At 37.8% G+C, this 18818-nt stretch overlaps 1 protein-coding gene across 3 annotated transcripts in view; it reads right to left on the bottom strand.

The window, feature by feature from the left end:
• SLC12A6 (solute carrier family 12 member 6) overlaps window positions 1-18818 on the bottom strand; it is an 85135-nt gene that overhangs the window by 42137 nt on the left and 24180 nt on the right. The window lies entirely within an intron of this gene.

Raw genomic sequence — 18818 nt, 5'->3', positions numbered from 1 at the left:
TTGCACCCTGCAGTGGAAGCGCAGTCTTAATCACTGGACCACCAGGGAAGTCCCTAGATTTCAAATTTTGATCTTTTCCTAGGTTAGTGATTTGTAGTACAATACTCTCTTGTGATGCTGGGCAGTGCAGCGAGCTGCAGCTCCCAGTCAGCCATGCAATCAGGAGGATAAACAACCATTACAACCGTTCTGTACCCATACAACCATTCTGTTCTCTAATTTCAGTATTCAATAAGTTACATGAGATATTCAACACTTTGTTATAAAATAGTCTTTGTGCTATATGATTTTGCCCAACTGTAGGCTAATATAAGTGTTCTGAGCATGTTTAAGGTAGGCTAGACTAAGCTATGAAGTTCAGTAGGTTACGTATAGTAAATGCACTTCGACTTAATATTTTCAATTTAGGAAGGGTTTATCAGGACGTAACCCTACTGTAAGTCGAAGAAGATCTATCTATACATACAATGGGATATTATTCAGCCATAAAAAGGAATCAAGTTCGGATACATGCTACAACATGCATAAACCTTGAAAATATCACACTACGGGAAATAAGCCAGAAGCAGAACAAATACTGTATGATTCCATTTATATGAAATATCTAGAAAAGGCAAATGGGCAAACTTATAGAGACAGAAAGTAGATTAGAGGTTACCAGGGGCTGGGGAGTGTGGGGGGGAAATGGGGAGTGGGATGTTATTGCTTAATAAGTTGTAAAAAAATTTCTCAAATAGAACTGGAGGATATAAAATGGCGAGTCTCATCCATGTGCCCTCAGGAAGACAAAATTGAACTAAGAGGCTGATTTCCCATAAATGCCTGATTTATAGAAACAAAATTTTCTTAGATGATGGGGGGTTGATCTGAGGTTGCCTCCTATCAAACTTGGTAAGTTTCGCCAGAAGCATGAACAAGAGATGGCCCGGGTTGGGTTAGTCTCACAAAGTGGGCTGAAATGAGCCTTGTTTGTGTGACTAGACTGATTCTGTCTGCTCAGGAAGTTTTCAAGGCTGGTCTCTGTTTGTTTTTGATTTTAACTGACTCAAACTGAACTCTCCCCTCTTTACATTCCCTGCCCATAAATACAACCTACCCCAAACTTTCACCAGACTCACCTGTAGCTTGCTACAGTTTGCTTGTCCCAAATTGCAATTCCTCTGCTATTCCTGAATAAATTCATCTTTTCCAGCTTGCCTCAGTTTACCTCTTTATTTAGGTCAACAGAGAACAGACTTTCTGTTTGGGGTGATGAGAAATTTTGGAAATAGTGGTAATGGTTGTACAACATTGTGAATATAATTACTGTCACTGAATTGTGCACTAAAAAGTGGTTAAAATGGCAAATTTTGTGTTATATATATTTTATTACAATACAAAGTTAAACAAGTAATCACATAAATTTGGCCAAGCAATATTAGTTCCATAAAGTATAAGGATGATTCAGGGCCTATGACATGAATTACATTTTGTTTTTAATGACAAAGGAACATGTGGCCAGAGCAGTTGCAAGTCAAGACATAAGTAAAGCACTCATTACTACTAGCAGATATGTTATGATTTGACTTTCAGATAAAATGACTAAATTGGCTTTTATAAATATCTCTTTCTTCAGCAATCTATAATAAAATTAGTGACAATAAACCAAGTTCCTAATCCAAGATATACTGACAGTCACCATTTAACGACCAATCACTTGCTTATTTTAAAGGCTTGGAAAGCATTAAGGGCTAGATATGGAAAAGACTCTGAGCTGCACTTTCCTCAAAGAGTAAATCTCGGTCTTCCCTGGTGGCGCAGTGGTTAAGAATCCGCCTGCCAATGCAGGGGACACGGTTCAAGCCCTGGTCCGGGAAGATCCCACATGCCACGGAGCAGCTAAGTCCGTGCACCACAACTACTGAGCCTGTGCTCTACAGCCCGTGAACCACAACTACTGAGCCCGTGTGCCACAACTACTGAAACCCGCGTGCCTAGAGCCCATGTTCCTCAACAAGAGGAACCACCGTGATGAGAAGCCCACAAAATGCAACGAAGAGTAGCTCCCACTCGCCGCAACTAGAGAAAGCCCATGCGCGGCAACAAAGACCCAACGCAGCCAAAAATAAATGAATAAATAAATAAAATTTTTAAAAAAGAGTAGATCTCTTGAGATACTGAGGATTACATCTGGATTCCTTGAATGTGTTTAAGGAATATAAATAATTTTAGACTGGGGGTCTATGAACAATAGAAAAAAATTACATTCTCATTTTCACTAACCTCTAATTGAAGTTTAGTATTTTCTCCAAATATGATGTAGGCAACAAATTACATAAAAGTACCGGTGATTTTGTCAACAACAAATATCTGATATTTTCCTATCACATTATAGTTGTTGCATATATCTCATAATATCTTTTAGGTTCCACACTATTTTGAAATTATGGTAGTTATTAGAGGGGCTGCTAGCTTTAAGCAGGTTTAAAGACTGCCAAAGAGGTCCAAAATATAAAAAAGATTAAAAATTACTATTTGAGGGCTTCCCTGGTGGCGCAGTGGTTGAGAGTCCGCCTGCCGATGCAGGGGACACGGGTTCGTGCCCCGGTCCGGGAAGATCCCATATGCCGCGGAGCGGCTGGGCCCGTGAGCCATGGCCGCTGAGCCTGCGCGTCCGGAGCCTGTGCTCCGCAAAGGGAGAGGCCACAACAGTGAGAGGCCCACATACCACAAAAAAAAAAAAAATAAAATTAAATTAAATTAAAAATTACTATTTGAAACAAAATTCAAATAACATTTTCCGTGGTGTTTCTAAATATAAAATATATAAATATATATAATTAAATCTAACACTTTAAGCATCCCAGACAGAAAGAACCAATCAGAATACAAAACAAATTCTGATTTCTGATGTATATACTCTATATTATAGTGGAAGAAATAAGGTAAAAACCTGATTCCTATAACTAAAGTTTTAAATGCTATGTGAACATTTAATGATATATTTTTAGAAGATTTTCTTCATCTTAATTTGGTTTTAAAAAAGAATAATTCCAAATTTTTAAGATATTTTTGCCAATGTACTAGGAAAGTGAATTCCCAGTTTTTAATTTAAACTAGTTTTATTTCCTATCTAAATAAAGAATATAGGTTGTTCTTGTACATAAAACAAAAGTAGGACTAACAGTTGTATAGCATGTTAATGTATTAGATCGCTCTCTCTCTCTCTCTCTCTCCCCGCCCCCTCATGTAGGGGGAAAATTGGGCCCTATCATTATAGAGAAACAGGTACATAATAACATGAAAGGAAGAGCACAGAAAGAATCATATAAGTTCAGAACCAGATGAAACTTGGTCATCATCTAGATCTACTCCAGTGATTCCAAAGGCAAAGTTGCAGAAGAGTTATCAGCATCATCTATTCTCCCTAAAACTATACCCTTCTCAAGATTCTGATTCCCAGATACTGTCACTAATGGGAATGCCTTTATCTCTCAGGTGTGCTTTCAGAACAAAGTTGAGAACCTTGGATTTTAACATCTAAAGTTGAGAAGAATGCTTGGGTTAATGAGTGACCAAAGACATATCACACTACTGACAAAAGAGAAAGGTTGGAGATAGAGTCTTCATGTTTGAGAACCTATGTTCGTGTTTCTCAATACTCTGTAATTCTAATTTTTCTTGCTCTAAAATACAATAGCCTAAAACAAGTTATCTGGAATTGCCAGGGAATGTATCTATGAAAAAAAATAGAAAAACATCTCAGATAACTCAGACAGAATAGGTATGATTTTAGAGGGGGGTATATAAATGACTATTTTTCTTAAAAAGAATTACCATCTTCTTTTTTTCTTTCTTTTAATAACTTTTTCAGGGCTATTGTTTTTTAAAATTTTTGTTTATTTATTTTTGGCTGCATTGGGTCTTCATCACTGCGCGAGGGCTTTTCTCTGGTTGCGGCGCACGGGCTTCTCATTGCGGTGCCTTCTCTTGTTGCAGAGCACAGACTCTAGGAACATGGGCTTCAGTAGTTGTGGCATGCGGGCTCAGTAGTTGTGGCTCACGGGCTCCAGAGCACAGGCTCAGTAGTTGTGGCACATGGGCTTAGTTACCCTGTGGCATGTGAGATCTTCCCGGACCAGGGCTCGAACCCATGTCCCCTGCATTGGCAGGCAGATTCTTAACCACTGCGCCACCACGGAAGCCCAGAATTACCACCTTCTTTACTGTATATTTCCTTGCCTTCTGAGCTGTGCATACATGATGTATGTGCATTTTCTAGTCAAGCCAGGACTCTTCCTTGAACACTCTCCTATACAGTCAGTCCTCTGTTTCCGGGGAAGTGGAACCCATGGATTTGGAGGGCCTACCGTACTACGCCATTTTATATAAGGGATTTGAGCATCTGCGGATTTTGGTATTCAAGGGTGGGGGGCAGTCCTGGAACCAAACCCACCTGGATTCCGAGGGGTGACTGTATTTGAGATGAGTAGAAATAAGTCTACTGTATAGTTCCTCACAAGTTTTTTCATTTATTATAATTAAAGGAACGCAGGGCAATCTTTACCTGATACTTATTTGGTTATATGAAGACTAACCTCAAGGACCTGCAAATAAATGCTTCATTAATACATGTAAAAGCTGAAACAAGGGCAAATTTAAGCTCATGAACCCACCAGGATGAAACTAGCCATGCCTGTAAAAAAATCACAATTGGTAAATGGGTTTAAGTTGAAGGGCGTTTCTGGGCCCGCAATCCACATTGTGTATTCAACATGATAACAGTGCTCTGAGATGTGTCTGGGCACCTCCCTATCGTCCCATGTCTGAACTCTCCCATTTAACATTTTTCCTGCCTGTGTCACTAATGAGGGCACACCCAAGTTTGCCTAATACTGGGTGTTGGCCTAAATATTACTCAAAAGGATACTTGTTTTAACCAAATTACTTCCTGTAGTGGGAACAATGTGCCAATAATGTGACTATTTTAACCCTTTGATGGCCTTCCTAAATTAAGCCACTCCTAGGTCATAATACAACCAGATTATATACAAAAGCCTGTGATACTCTACAGGCAAAATGGTAGTTCAAATTAAAAATAGAAACATACACCTTTTCACAACAGGTAAATGCCATCAGAAAAATGAACTGAAACTATTTCCTCGTAACAGTAATGATATGGTAGTTTTACAAAATGGGCACTTGTTCAATGTATTTAGTTTATCCTGGGCAAACGGTAAAGAACAGAGATTTTATTTAATTTCTTGCCATGTGCCTTGGAGCACAGAGAGAAAAAAATGATTGTGGGTGGTATTCACTTGCAAAACTGCCTCTATAAATAGTTTTTCTGAAGAGCCTTATTATCTCCCTTAGTTTCCCCATAGCAATAGTCTTTTTCTGAATTTCCTTTGATAATCGCTTCATCTACTATTCTTGGCAGAGAATTTGAAGCAAATAAAGCTAGCCTATATCTTGCATCTAAAACTCAGTGTAAAAGGTTTAAGTCTTCATTAAAGATAGATCAGTAATTTCATTAAAATAATGCAATCAATAGTGGAAACTTTTGCCTAAACGTTTAGAAAAAGAAGTAGGTATGACCAAGGGCATATACATCAGGACAATTCGCTTATTATGCTACTGCCTATATTATCTAGACACACTACAAAAACTATTTAAAGATACCAGGACTTCCCTGGTGGTGCAGTGGTTAAGAATCCGCCTGCCAATGCAGGGGACACGGGTTTGAGCCCTGGTCCGGAAAGATCCCACATGCTGTGGAGCAAATAAGCCGGTGCGCCACAACTACTAAGCCTGCACTCTAGAGCCTGCAAGCCACAACTTAGAGAAAGCCCGTGTGCAGCAACGAAGAACCAACGCAACCAATAAATAAATAAATAAATAAAATTTAAAAAGAAAGAAATAAAGATACCAAATACCTGAAATCACCAGTCTTAACACATTTCTAATTTTCTGGACTCCAACTTTAAAAAAACCAAAGCAGCATCATCATAAGAAGCCACTGTGACTTGGAATTAGGCAAAGACGATTAAAGATGGAACCAAAGACAATTACTCTAACATTCACATTTATTAGATTCTGCCTCTCTATTATGAGTAGGTTTTAATTTTGGTGGGAAACTTAAGAGGGAAAACAAGTTGAAATAAGGTAAAATCGGAAAAGCTTATCCTCTTTACATAGATTTTTGAACTGACTGCAATGAGACTAGACAGACCTAAGAAAATTTACATGTGAGCAACTGGGTTTAAGTAAATAGATATGGGTGAAAAAAATCAGGCAATTTGAGGCAAAGTAATTAAGCAATAAGAAGGAAATGTAAACACTGCATACAAAGTTATTAAATCATTATTTATTTATGCTTCAAGCCTACGCCATAAAGGAAAGTCAAAAGATCCTTATTTGAACTTTTAATAGGAATATAATTTTTAAAAGGTATTTAGAAGTATCTGTCAAAAAAAGATAGTTTCTGCTGGAATTTATAGTTTAGTCCAAACTATCTGCCATGTAAATGATTTGTGTAGACAGCTAACCATGGAGAGAATAAGCAGGGGTAGCAGCACTGAACCATGGACTGTACTTCATGTATGGTGCATATTCCTTATTATTAATAGGGGTTTGGGGAGAAAATTATTTGGAGCAGGAACGTTAAATAAATTTGGCAAATCTATTTAATAGTCAAGTAGATTTCTATGTTTAATTTCTCAGACCCTCCAATATGCTAAAGGCTACCTATCTCCAAAGAAAAATATAATATTCATCATTCCTAAATATATCAGAAGAGATACCCTGCTTTTCATCAAACATCTTGCGTAATTAGTGTTCTACGGTATACACTTTGGGAAATGTTCAACTAATTCATATCAATATACTAAGGTTAAAAGAGAACTCCCGGGCTTCCCCGGTGGCGCAGTGGTTGAGAGTCCGCCTCCCGATGCAGGGGACACGGGTTCGTGCCCTGGTCCGGGAAGAGCAGCTGGGCCCGTGAACCATGGCCGCTGAGCCTGCACGTCCGGAGCCTGTGCTCCTCAACGGGAGAGGCCACAACAGTGAGAGGCCCGCGTACCGCAAAAGAAAATATATATATATAACTCCCTGAACCATCACTCCCATTTACTCATTCATTCACTCCGTAATACTCCCATTAAATCAGTATTTTCCAGATTTGCCTAGTTAAAAGAATCATCTAGAATATTTGTTAAACTACAAATCCCTGGGTCACATAACTAACCCTAATGACTTGATCTCATGGGAGGAGGCTGAGATTCTGCAGATTTATGAAGGGCCCCAGATGACTATTAGAAAGCTTCATTCATTCAACCATCCATCAGTTCAAATATCTGAGTGATTAATAAGTCCCAGGCATTGTTCTATGTAATAGGGATAGAGCAGTAAGTAAAAAAAGACAAATGTCCTATTCTCACGCAGATACGGGAAGATAAAGTATAAAAGAAAATTAAAATGAACTTATTTACAAAACAGAAATAGAGTCACAGATGTAGAAAACAAACTTACGGTTACCAAGTGGGAAAGCGGGGGAGGGATAAATTGGGGGCTTGGGATTGACATAGACACACTACTATATATAAAATAAATAACTAATAAGAACCTACTATATAGCACAGGTAACTCTACTCAATACTCTGCAATGACCTATATGAGAAAAGAATCCAAAAAAGAGTGGGTATATGTATACGTGTAACTGATTCAATTTGCTGTACACCTGCAACTAACAACATTTCAATCAACTATATGCCAATAAAAATTAATTTTAGCAAAAGAATAAAAGAAAATTAATAATCCAGATTATTTTCTTTATAACACTAGTCCAAAATTAAGGAGAGTGAATGGAGAGGCTATTTTGTTTTGTTTTGTTTTTTTCTTTTTGGAGAGGCTATTTTGGATTGGGTACACAGGGAAGATCTTTCTGACGAGGTAACCTTTAAGATGAGATTTGTATATAAAGGAGACAAACATGTGAGGATCTCGACAGAGACTGATCAGGGCATAAGAATAGCTACACAAAGGCCCTAGAATGGGAATAAGCTTGGCGTGTATGGGAAACATTAACATGGCTAAAACACAGTGAGTAGGAAAGCGGTTTTAAAAAAAAAGAAAGAAAGGTTAGCAAATTATACTGCAAATACATCTTGCAGTATTGCAGACCATGGTAAAGAGTGTGAAGTTTACCCTAAAAATGATATGAAATAGTTGGAAGGTTTTCAAAAGCAGTATGATAGGTCTGATTAATCTTTTAGAAGATGGAGACTGTTGGCTGAAGAGTGGATTGTGGAGGGAGAGAGAGCAGAAATGGGGGAAACAAGCAGGAGTCTACTGCAGAAATCTTAGAAAGATATGATCATGACTGTAGTGAAGATGGTGAAAGCTGAGAGGTTGATGATATCTTCTGGAACAAGAGCTCATGAGTTAGTCTTCGAAGCTAATATCCATTTTACTTTAAAATTTGTAGTTCTTTTCATGTTTTTACTCAATAAATATTTTTTGAGCACCTTCTACATGTGAAACACTGTTCTAATTACTAGAAATGTAGTAACAATATCCCTGCCATCAAAGAGCTTACATGCTAGTGGGGAAGAGACAAACAATAAACAAACAGCATACGTGTTAAGAGTAATAAGAGTTATAAAACAGAAAAAGAAAAGCAGAGTAAGAAGACAGAGGATTAGTGGGGGCATGGTTTGTGTGCCTATTTATAGTTTAGACACTGAATCTAAAAAAGATCTCTCAGCTCATGTGATAATTTGACCAGAAACTTGAAGTGAGGCCTCTAGCCATACAAATATCTGTAGGAAGAACATTGCGGGTAGAGGGAACAGTTAGTGCAAAGACCCTGGGGCAGGTACATGTTGGCCTGTTCAATAAACAGCAAGGAAGCTAAGTTACCAAACAGAAGAGCAAGGTAAAAGTGATAAGATGTGGGATAAGAGATGAATGTGTGTGTTGGCGGAGGGGCACAGATCATATGGGGCCTTGTAGGACATAGTAGGGACTTACCATTTTCCTTTGAGTGAGCTAAAAAGCCACTGGAAGGTTTTGATTTATGTTTTAATATGACCACTCTAGCTGCTGTCTGGAAAATAGATTGCAGGAGGCAAGTGAGGAGGTAGAAAATAGAAGGCTTTCACAATGGTCCCAGAAAAGATAATGGTAGCATGGATCAACTCAGTGGTAGTGGAGGTGCTGAGAAGTGATTAGATGCTGAGTATGTTTCAATGGAAGGATTCACAAGATTAGTATGCTGATGGATTGGATATGGGGTAGAGGAGAAAGATAGGAGTCAAAGTTTTTTCCAAAGCAATTAGATGAACAGAGATGCCATTTTCTGAGCTGTGGAAGACTGGGAGAAGAGCAGTGCTGGTGATGAGGAATGCAGGTGGTGAAAGGAGGTCCTCTGTGATAGCTGTGCAGCTGTTCCGGAGAAAACACGAGGCATAAAGAAAAGACAACACAGGATTTGGAAGCAGATAAAGCTCAGGTGAGATCCCAGCTCTACCACATGTTATTCACGTAACTCTGGGAAAATGATATAATTTCTTAGCCTTAATTTACTATCTATGCAACGGGAATAAAACTACACCACAGAAAATTACTGTGAGGATTAGAGACAGTAGATACGCATTAAATTCTAACTATAAAGATAACTGAGATGAGCCATGGAATGATCCTCAAGAGAAATAATAAAAGTTGTAACGCTGCAAATAATCATGGTAAAAATTAGAATTTAGGTAGCTGGAGATATTTCTTGGAACTTTAAACATTTTGCAATTGTACAATAGTACTGAGGAAAATATAGAAGTAATGCGGGTGAACCCTTGGGTTCACTGGCTTAAAATTGTATGGGCACATGGTATTAATCGTTTGATTCACCCAACTTATTTCAAAATTTGATACATTTATAGTTTGGACTAAATATGCATTAACACATGATTTGAGATTTTTAGATGAGTACAATAGTAATTACCCAAGAGTGCCTGTACTACATTTCCCATACAAGTTTATTAATGACATCAACTCAAACAATAATAATTTAATTCAGTAAGTTTTAAAGATACCTAAAACTGTTAGATACTGTGAGGAATAAAAGAATGAGTATATTTCCTGACATTAAGACGCTCATAATCTGGTGGAAGAGTCAAATTCAACATAAAAAACTATGAAAGAGGGACTTCCCTGGTGGCACAGTGGTTAAGAATCTGCCTGCCAATGCAGGGCACATGGGTTCGATCCCTAGTCCAGGAAGATCCCACATGCCGCAGAGCAACTAAGCCTGCGCACCACAACTACTGAGCCTGCACTCAAGAGCCTCTGAGCCACAACTACTGAGCCCTCATGCCACAACTACTGAAGCCTGCACACGTAGAGTCTGCGCTCCGCAACAAGAGAAGCCACCGCCATGAGAAGCCCGCGCACTGCAACGAAGAGTAGCCCCCACTCGCCACAACTAGAGAAAGCCCATGTGCAGCAAGGAAGACCCAACACAGCTATAAATTAATTAATTAATTAATTAAAAATACTATAAAAGAACCCCTCCCCCACTCTGGGCATGAGAAAGTAAAGAGAAGCCCATGCAGTTATGGACAGAGTCAGGGCTGAAAGGGTAGAGATATCAGGAAGAGATAAAGATCACCTACCTAGGATGGTAAATATGGTTCCATTTTTACTATTTGAAAACGTTTAGTAACCACACTATTTCACTTTCTTTATTTTGATTACTTCTGTAAGAATACAAGCATTCATAAATATTTATCATAATTTTACACTAAAAGTTGATTAAAATCATTTGTTCTAAACATCTTGGCAGGTTTTTTTTGTTTGTTTGTTTTGTGATACGCGGGCCTCTCACTGTTGTGGCCTCTCCCGTTGCAGAGCACAGGCTCCGGACGCACAGGCTCGTCGGCCACGGCTCACGGGCCCAGCCGCTCCGCGGCATGTGGGATCTTCCCAGACCGGGGCACGAACCCGTGTCCCCTGCATCGGCAGGCGGACTCTCAACCACTGCGCCACCAGGGAAGCCCTCTTGGTAAGTTTTTATAACTGTGATTTTAGATTATCAGGACGTGATTCCACCTTCTCCCTACACCCCTACCATTAACCCTGTTACCCGGGAGTTAAAGCAGTTTATCAAATAGAATTTTCTTATGTCTGTTCTAGAATATCTGTAACATCTCTTCAAAACTCAACGATCTCTTTTTTAACAGGCTCAGAGCCTCTGCTTGGCAACAGTATCTAGCAAGATTAAAATCATTTATATTACATCTATTTTTAGTTTATATTTTATTTCTAGAGTGGCAAGCACTGCTGGTATTTCATTTGGTGACAAAGTTTCTTATATAAAGGAAAGCAGAAAAGCACTGACAGTGTAGGGAAAAAAAGAATGCAAAAATGATACATAAAAATGGAAAGATTATAAAGATAGTCTTTAAGTGGCTCAATTTAGGGAATTTTTCCTACTATCATCATACCAAACCTATACAACAACCTTGTGAGGAAGAATTATTCCCATGTTCCAGAAGAAACTAGCTCAGAAAACGGAAATGATTTGCCCAAGCTGATAACCTGTGGTATTGCCTTTAGTGCTGCAAGGGTCCAAAGGAGAAGAGTAACATGGACTGAGACAGCAGGAGCTTTAAGTAAAACTTTTAAAAACCTTAAAAATCATGGAGAACTCAAAATCATAGGAGAGGAATAAACACGGCACATGTCTGGGATCGTCTTGGAAGAGCTGGGTCCTATCAGGAAAAGTCTTGACATCTAAGGAAGATGAAAAACAACTAAAATTCTCTGTGTGGAAGTCTAAAAATAAAAGTGGTATTTTAGGTAAGAAAATAAGAGTGTAATATGTGAATGAAATGAATTCCAGATTTATCAGAGATCAGCAGGCATGATCATTGCTAGGCCACTGTAGTTTTTCCATGTGCTAACACGCATCTCTAGCATGGTCTGTCTCTAGGTGGTTGTTATTATTAGTATTAGTTCAACCAATACTCTGAAAGCCCACTCTATGTCAGGTGCTGTGCTAGGCACTACAGATACCAAAAGAGTAACCCTTTGTTCTCAAGAATTTCGAGAGGAAATATGTAAATAATTATGAAAATAAAAATAATTGTTATAGTATAGGTACAAATACTGTGGGAATCAAAAAGGAAGTTAAACAAAATAAAGTGGTGATCAGGGATGATGTCAAGGGGATAACTGAGCTAAATCTTGAAGGATGGGTAGTTTATCAAAAAGCAGAATGGGTGAGAGAAAATGGACAAGGGGAGACATTCTAGTCAGAGGGATTGACAATGAGGACATAGCTACTTGAGAAGTTCTGGAGATAACATAGGAAATATACACATAATAATATACCTGTATACAATATTAGGTATATATTATACCTAATACATAATGGTATATAATGTTATATTAGTCTATAATACCATACATATAAATAAATGTATTGTACCTAATATATAATATATACCTAATTGATAGGAAAGGAGATTTTAAAAATTGATTTAAAAAGTGGGTAAGATAAGAAGCAGAACCAGTCAGCATATATGTTTCCAACTTTTGATTCTTCCCCTTTCTCATTCATCAATTGTGGCTTCCACACCAACTCTTCTTTCCATTACCCCGCAACCATTTAGAGTCTCATTCTTCACACCTTGGACCATTAAAATAGTCAATTATTCTCCCTGCCACCGATTCTCCTATCGTCAAACAATCCTGCATTTTCCTCCCTAATAATTCTGCCTTTATCAGGTTGCTTTATTGTTTTAAAAATAAACACTTTCAAAGATCTCCAAGTTAAAGTGCCAGGAGTGCCCAACCATTTTGTGAAGAGACGATCATTCTCACTTCTTGTTTATATATATCGTGACATCATGTGTGGGGTACTGATTCAAGTCCCTCCACGGAAAGGAAAGGGTTGCCTTTGCAGGCTCTGTCTCCGCTCCTACTGTCAGTTTTCAGGCTGGGAGTAGTAGTGGTAATGGTGGTGGTAGCAGAGGCTAATGGCTTAAACAGCCATAAATAGATCCCGGTTTACTTGTTTGAATCCCTTGGCTTATAGGATGAACTCCAAAAACCTAATCCTGGCTTTCAAGTCCCTTTATAATCTAGCACTAGTTTACTCCTCTCTAACCTTATCATTTGCTGTTTTTAGTCATGAACTCTCTGCTCCACACTCTCTGGAATGCTTTGAGCCTTGATTCTAGACGCATGCATCTTTGTTTGTATCCCTTTTTCATTGAAAAATTCCCTCTCTTTTGTCTCCACTTACCTGACTGCTATATCTTTCAAAGGCTCAATTCAAATGCTTCTTCTTCCTTAGCCCCACCCTGAGGTTTAATCTTCTAAAAGGTTTAATCTTCCTCTGAACTGTTGGGTATATACTGCCTTGTATTGTCTTTTAATTAACAAACCTATTAATTCAACAAATAAGTTTTGTTAAAACTCTTCTAAAATATATGGGAGTAAATCCACTGGAAGTTGAAGGGCTCATGTGAGATGAACATGGTTGTGATTTTAATGCAGTTTATAACACTTGGAAGATAGCAAGAATAATAGCAAAAAGCAGATTTAATGAAGCTCACAGTATAAAGATAAAGACAGTTTCTTAGACCAAATCCACAAACTGATTAGCCAAGAAAAGTATAAATGACAGAAGAGGGCAGTACTCACACAGTTAAAAATCATAGAAAAACATCACCAAGAAGTACAAAGAGGAAAAGATTGTTTGGGGATTGTTGCAAACATTCAAGAGATCGTTGATACCTCACGTCCTTCTTTGGCTTTATGGATGATCCAAATTATTTTTCACGCACTGTAGACAAACATATTTCATGTTTTCTTCATTTTACAATAAAAGATGGTTTTGGAAGGATAAGGCCTGACCATATAGACTACCTCCTTAACAAAAAGGGAAGGGAATTGACCCAAACATTCAAATTCTAAGGAGCTACAGAGCTAAGGAATTAAGAAGCTGAAGCTTTGCATTATGGGGACTAAGAGGATATGGTAAACATTTCTGATATTTTAAGAGTCTTTATTGATTTTATGTCATTGGTAAAAGGACAACTGCTTAATGCAAGCTGAATTTAACATTTTCTAGATTTTCAAACATACAGAGAAATTAAAATAGAAACTACTGTACATGCTGCAATTTAAAAAGTCTGTTTCTAGTGTGTATGTATGTGAATATACATATGAACACATACATATATGTGTTTTGATTAGTAAATGTGTAATGATCTTCTATAATTTAAAAAATATATATAAATATGGAATCTTACAGTATGTAACCTTTTATTTTGAGACTGGCTGCTTTCATTCAGCATAAGGCCTTCGAGATTCATGCAAGTTGGTTGTATCATGTACCAGTACTTAGTCCCTTTATTTAAAAACATTTATTGAGATACACTTTACATACCATATAATTCACCCACTTAGTGTTCAATTCAATGTTTCTTAATATATTCACATTGTTGTGCAACTATCACCACAATCTAATTTTACATTTTAGTTCCCCTGTCCCCTTCCAAGAATGCCTGTACCCATTAGCAGTCAATCTCCATTTCACTCCCACCTTGCCCAGTCCACAGCAACGAAGAATCTACTTTTTTTGTCTCCATAAATTTGCCTATTCTGGACATTTCATATAAATGAAATCATATGTGGTCTTTTGTGACTGGCTTCTTTCATTTTGCATAACACTTTCAAGGTTCTTCTATATAGTAGCAATGCATCTGTATTTCATTTGCTTTTACTGTCAGATAATACCCCATTATATGGATATACCACATTTTATTTATCTATTTATCACTTAGTGGACATTTGGGTTGTTTCTATCATTGGGGCTATCATGGATAATGCTGCAATGAACATTCCTGTACTATTTCTTGTGTGGACATATATTCTCATTTTGAGTATATACCTAGAAGTGGAACTGCAAGATCATATGGTAACTCTATATTTAACTTCTTGAAGGACTGCCAAACTGTTTTTCAAAGTGGTTGCACCATTTTATGTTCCCACCTAAGTATATAAGGGTCTCAATTTTTCCACATCCTTGTCAACACTTTTTATTGTCCATTTTTTTTTATCAGAACCATCCTAGTGGATGTGAAGTGGCACCTCACTGTGGTTTTGATGTGCATTTCCCTGATGACTAATGTGCTTACTGGCACTTTTTCCTCTCATCTCCATTTGGAAAGCTCTTACCTCTTTTTCCTCCCACAATTTTGAGGTTTTGCTTTGACTTATTTAGTACTTTTACATCATAAATATTATTGAATTGTTCCCTGAAGTATGTCCCTTTTGATTAGAGTCCTTACTTAGCATTCATATAACATTCCCAAAGAGTCTGTCATTTTCCACTTTTTCTATCCCTTTCATTTTTATTTGGTTAAAAACCTTTCTTAAATATTCTCAGAGAGGTTAAGCGGGTAATACACTCTCTAAAGTTACATTTATGACGTAGTTCCCCCTTGTAGAGGGGATGATATCTTCACTGCAAATAGGGATTTCTGATTATAGCCTTTTTCTCTTGGTAATCTATGGATACTCTTCCACTGTCTCCTAATTCCCAGTGTTGTGGATTAGAATTCTGATGTGAGCCTTATACTTTATAGGTATACCATGTTCTGTCTGGAAGCCTCCAAAATGAATCCCTGGAGTTCAAAAATTTTACCAGGATAAGCCTAGGTGTGTTTTTTCCAACACTGAGGTCTTTCCTGGAACATCAATCTGCATAATAAACTCTTTCTTTAGCTCAGGAAAAATTTATTTATTTATTTAATTACTGCTTCTCTTCCATTTGTTCCTTTTTCTGTAAATTATATTAGCCACGTTAGGTGTCCTGAATCTATTCTCCAAGTCTCTTATTTTTTTTCAATCTATTGGTATTTTTGGCTCTGGGCGTCGACTCTTCCAGGCCATTAAATGATCATATTCATTCCTTTATTTAATAATTATGTACTGGGTGCTTACCATGTGCAAGACTGTGTTCTAGACATTGGGCATTGACGAAAGATCAGCAGGTATATGAGAGAAAATATTCCTGCTCTTATTGTGCTTACATTTTAGTGGAGAGTTTTTTTTAAGTGTATGTGCATGGATTGAAAGTCAGGTGGTAATAAGTATTTAGATGGGAAATCATGCTTTTGCTCCATAAGTTTTTTTTGTACTTCACTTGAACTTCCTTAAGTGCTCCTATTGTTTATTATTTTCATATTCAAGTTACCGTCTCCTCTGGCATTTCTATTTAGTTGGTCTACTGCATTGTTTAAGTGCTTTTTCTCTTTCTGGTTGCCTGGCTTCCCCAGATGAGTACTTTTTCTTTGTTACTTCAGAGGGGCTTAGGTTTCATTGTTGGAGGACCACCGGTAGGAGCAGTCTCAAGAGAACAGAAAGGCAAAGCAGCCTCTACCCCTGTAGATGGGCAGGGCAGCAGGCCAGCTGCCAGCCCTGTGGAGGCCCAGGAGGAAGGCTCCCGGCTCTCAGGTCTCTTTACATCTCCCATCCTCAGGGATAGGGAGATAGCAGTCCCTGCCTCTTTCCCTTTCTCCCCACTAGGGGAGTCCATGGATCTCTACCAAGCCAAGCTCTTTTCTGGATCTGCCATTCTTATCCTCACTCTGAGGGTCTTCCAGCCCTTGAGAAACAAGTCCTGGGTCAGCTCTCCCTGATAGAGCTCCCACAGAGCTCAGGCCTCACTTGTTCATCAGGTCCAGGGGTCATCTGGCTCAAGAGTGGCAGATACAGGCTGGAATTAGTAACAGAAGGATAGGGAGATTTCACCTTCCCAGAACCCTCTCTGAAAAGTAAGTCCTGGTTACAGACTAATCCTAAAAACATTCAAATCTTGGCAAAGAAGTCAACATTTTAAAAAGCCTCTGCGAGGTCCAGAGGGTTGTATCATGTTCAGCTACTGTCCTAAATGTTAAACTCTGAGAAATAAGGAAGACCTTAATGTTAGTTGGATTTAAAGGATATTGACTGGATGGATGAATCTCAGTTACGTTTTATAAAAGCAACCAGACAAAAGAAAGTGCATACTGTATGATTCCATTCATATAAAATTATGGAAAATGAAAACTAATGTACTATAGTGACAGAAAGCAGATCAGTGGTTGCCTGGGGGCCAGGGAATTAGGTGAGTGGGTTATAAAAGGGTAAGAGGCAACTTCTAGAGGTGATGAAAATGTTATCTTGACTATGATAATTGTTCCAGGAGTGTTATGTTAAAACTCATCAAACTGTACACTTCAAATATGTGCAGTTTATTTTGTCAATTATACCTCAATAAAACTTTAAAAGAAGTGGTTTTTTTGTTTGTTTGTTTTTTGGGCTTTTTTTGGCCATGCCCTGTGGCTTGCAGAATCTTAGTTCCCCAACCAGGGATCGAACCCGTGTTCCCTGCAGTGGAAGCGCAGAGTCCCAACCACTGGGCCACCAGGGAATTCCCAAAAGGAGTACTGACTGGGAAAAACATTTGTAATTTACATCACTAAGGGCTGATATCCCTAAATATAAAGAAAATCTAAAAATAAAGAAAAACACTAACAGGTAAGAGAAAACAGAAAGTTACTGAGCTTTTGAGAGTTTGAAATTTTCCATAATAAAAAATACGTATAATTTTCCAAAAAATATTAAAACACTGTCCCTCACCCTCATACAATACACAATACAATTGAAGAGATACAAATATACTTACAAAGCTATCACATGTTTGGAGCACACTGCAACGTATATTTGAGTGGTGATGAATACTGAATGATGAAATGATCAAAGCTGGGGTAGAGGATCAGGCAAGTCATCCTGGAGGAAATGAGTATGAGCCTAGTCTTGAGGTAATGTGGGTTTGTGTAATTTTTTAATGGCAGACAGGGAGTAGAAAGCAGAAGAGAGTTCATATGAAGAAAAATATATGGACAAAGGCAATGTGGTGGTGGAAAATGAAGATAGTTTCTGAAAAGGACTCGGTTCACCATTTCTAATACAACCATGTAAATCTCTTGTCACAAAAAGGTTATATGATGCAGTGTAAAGAACACACAGGAAAGGAAATAAGATCCAGTTCAGTGTATGAGGGTTTGGAATGGATCAAAATCATTTATGTTATTTATGTACCACATTCAATCTTGGCCATGTCTATGCTCTACCTATATTAGTATTTTTCTTTAAACAGACTTGTGTTTTTATCTAGATTCATTCTAAATAAGATCCACGAAATGAAATATTACAATTTTTTCTAATACACTAAAATAAACACATCTTTCATGGCTTTAGCAGATTTATTCTTAAAGTTATATTAAAATTTAATTCTTTCACTTACTCCATATGCTCATTTTCCTCCTCACCAATAACCCTTAGGTGCATCTCCCTTGAAAGTCAAGGAGTGGAGGGCTACTAAAAGACTGTCAGATTGAGCCAGGTTCCTTACCTGTTCATATCTCTCAATTTTTAGCATCATTTGATAGAATATCCTACATTTGGAAATATTCTACACCAAATAAAAAAGCAATCCAACACATGAAACTTAGAAGCAACAAGTAACTTTCAATTAATTTTGAAAAATCCACGAAGACAAAAGAAATAGAACCTAAGAAGCATTAGTAACTACTGAGAAAATAGAGCAGCCTACTTCAGAAAACATAACATGTTTAAACGTGTGTTTAAAGTAGAGAGACAGTGTGGTGTGATGACAAGAAAAACTGTTTTAAGGTCACAGAGACCTTACTTTGAATTCCACATTTACCACTTAAACAAACTACTTAAATTTCTTGGCACTTCGCTTTCTTCATCTCTAAAATGAT

The sequence above is a fragment of the Phocoena phocoena genome, chromosome 2 (assembly GCF_963924675.1).
Source record: "Phocoena phocoena chromosome 2, mPhoPho1.1, whole genome shotgun sequence".
NCBI classification, from domain to species: domain Eukaryota; kingdom Metazoa; phylum Chordata; class Mammalia; order Artiodactyla; family Phocoenidae; genus Phocoena; species Phocoena phocoena.
The sequence above is the reverse complement of the archived record's forward strand: the minus strand, read 5'-3'. Positions and strand labels throughout refer to the sequence as shown.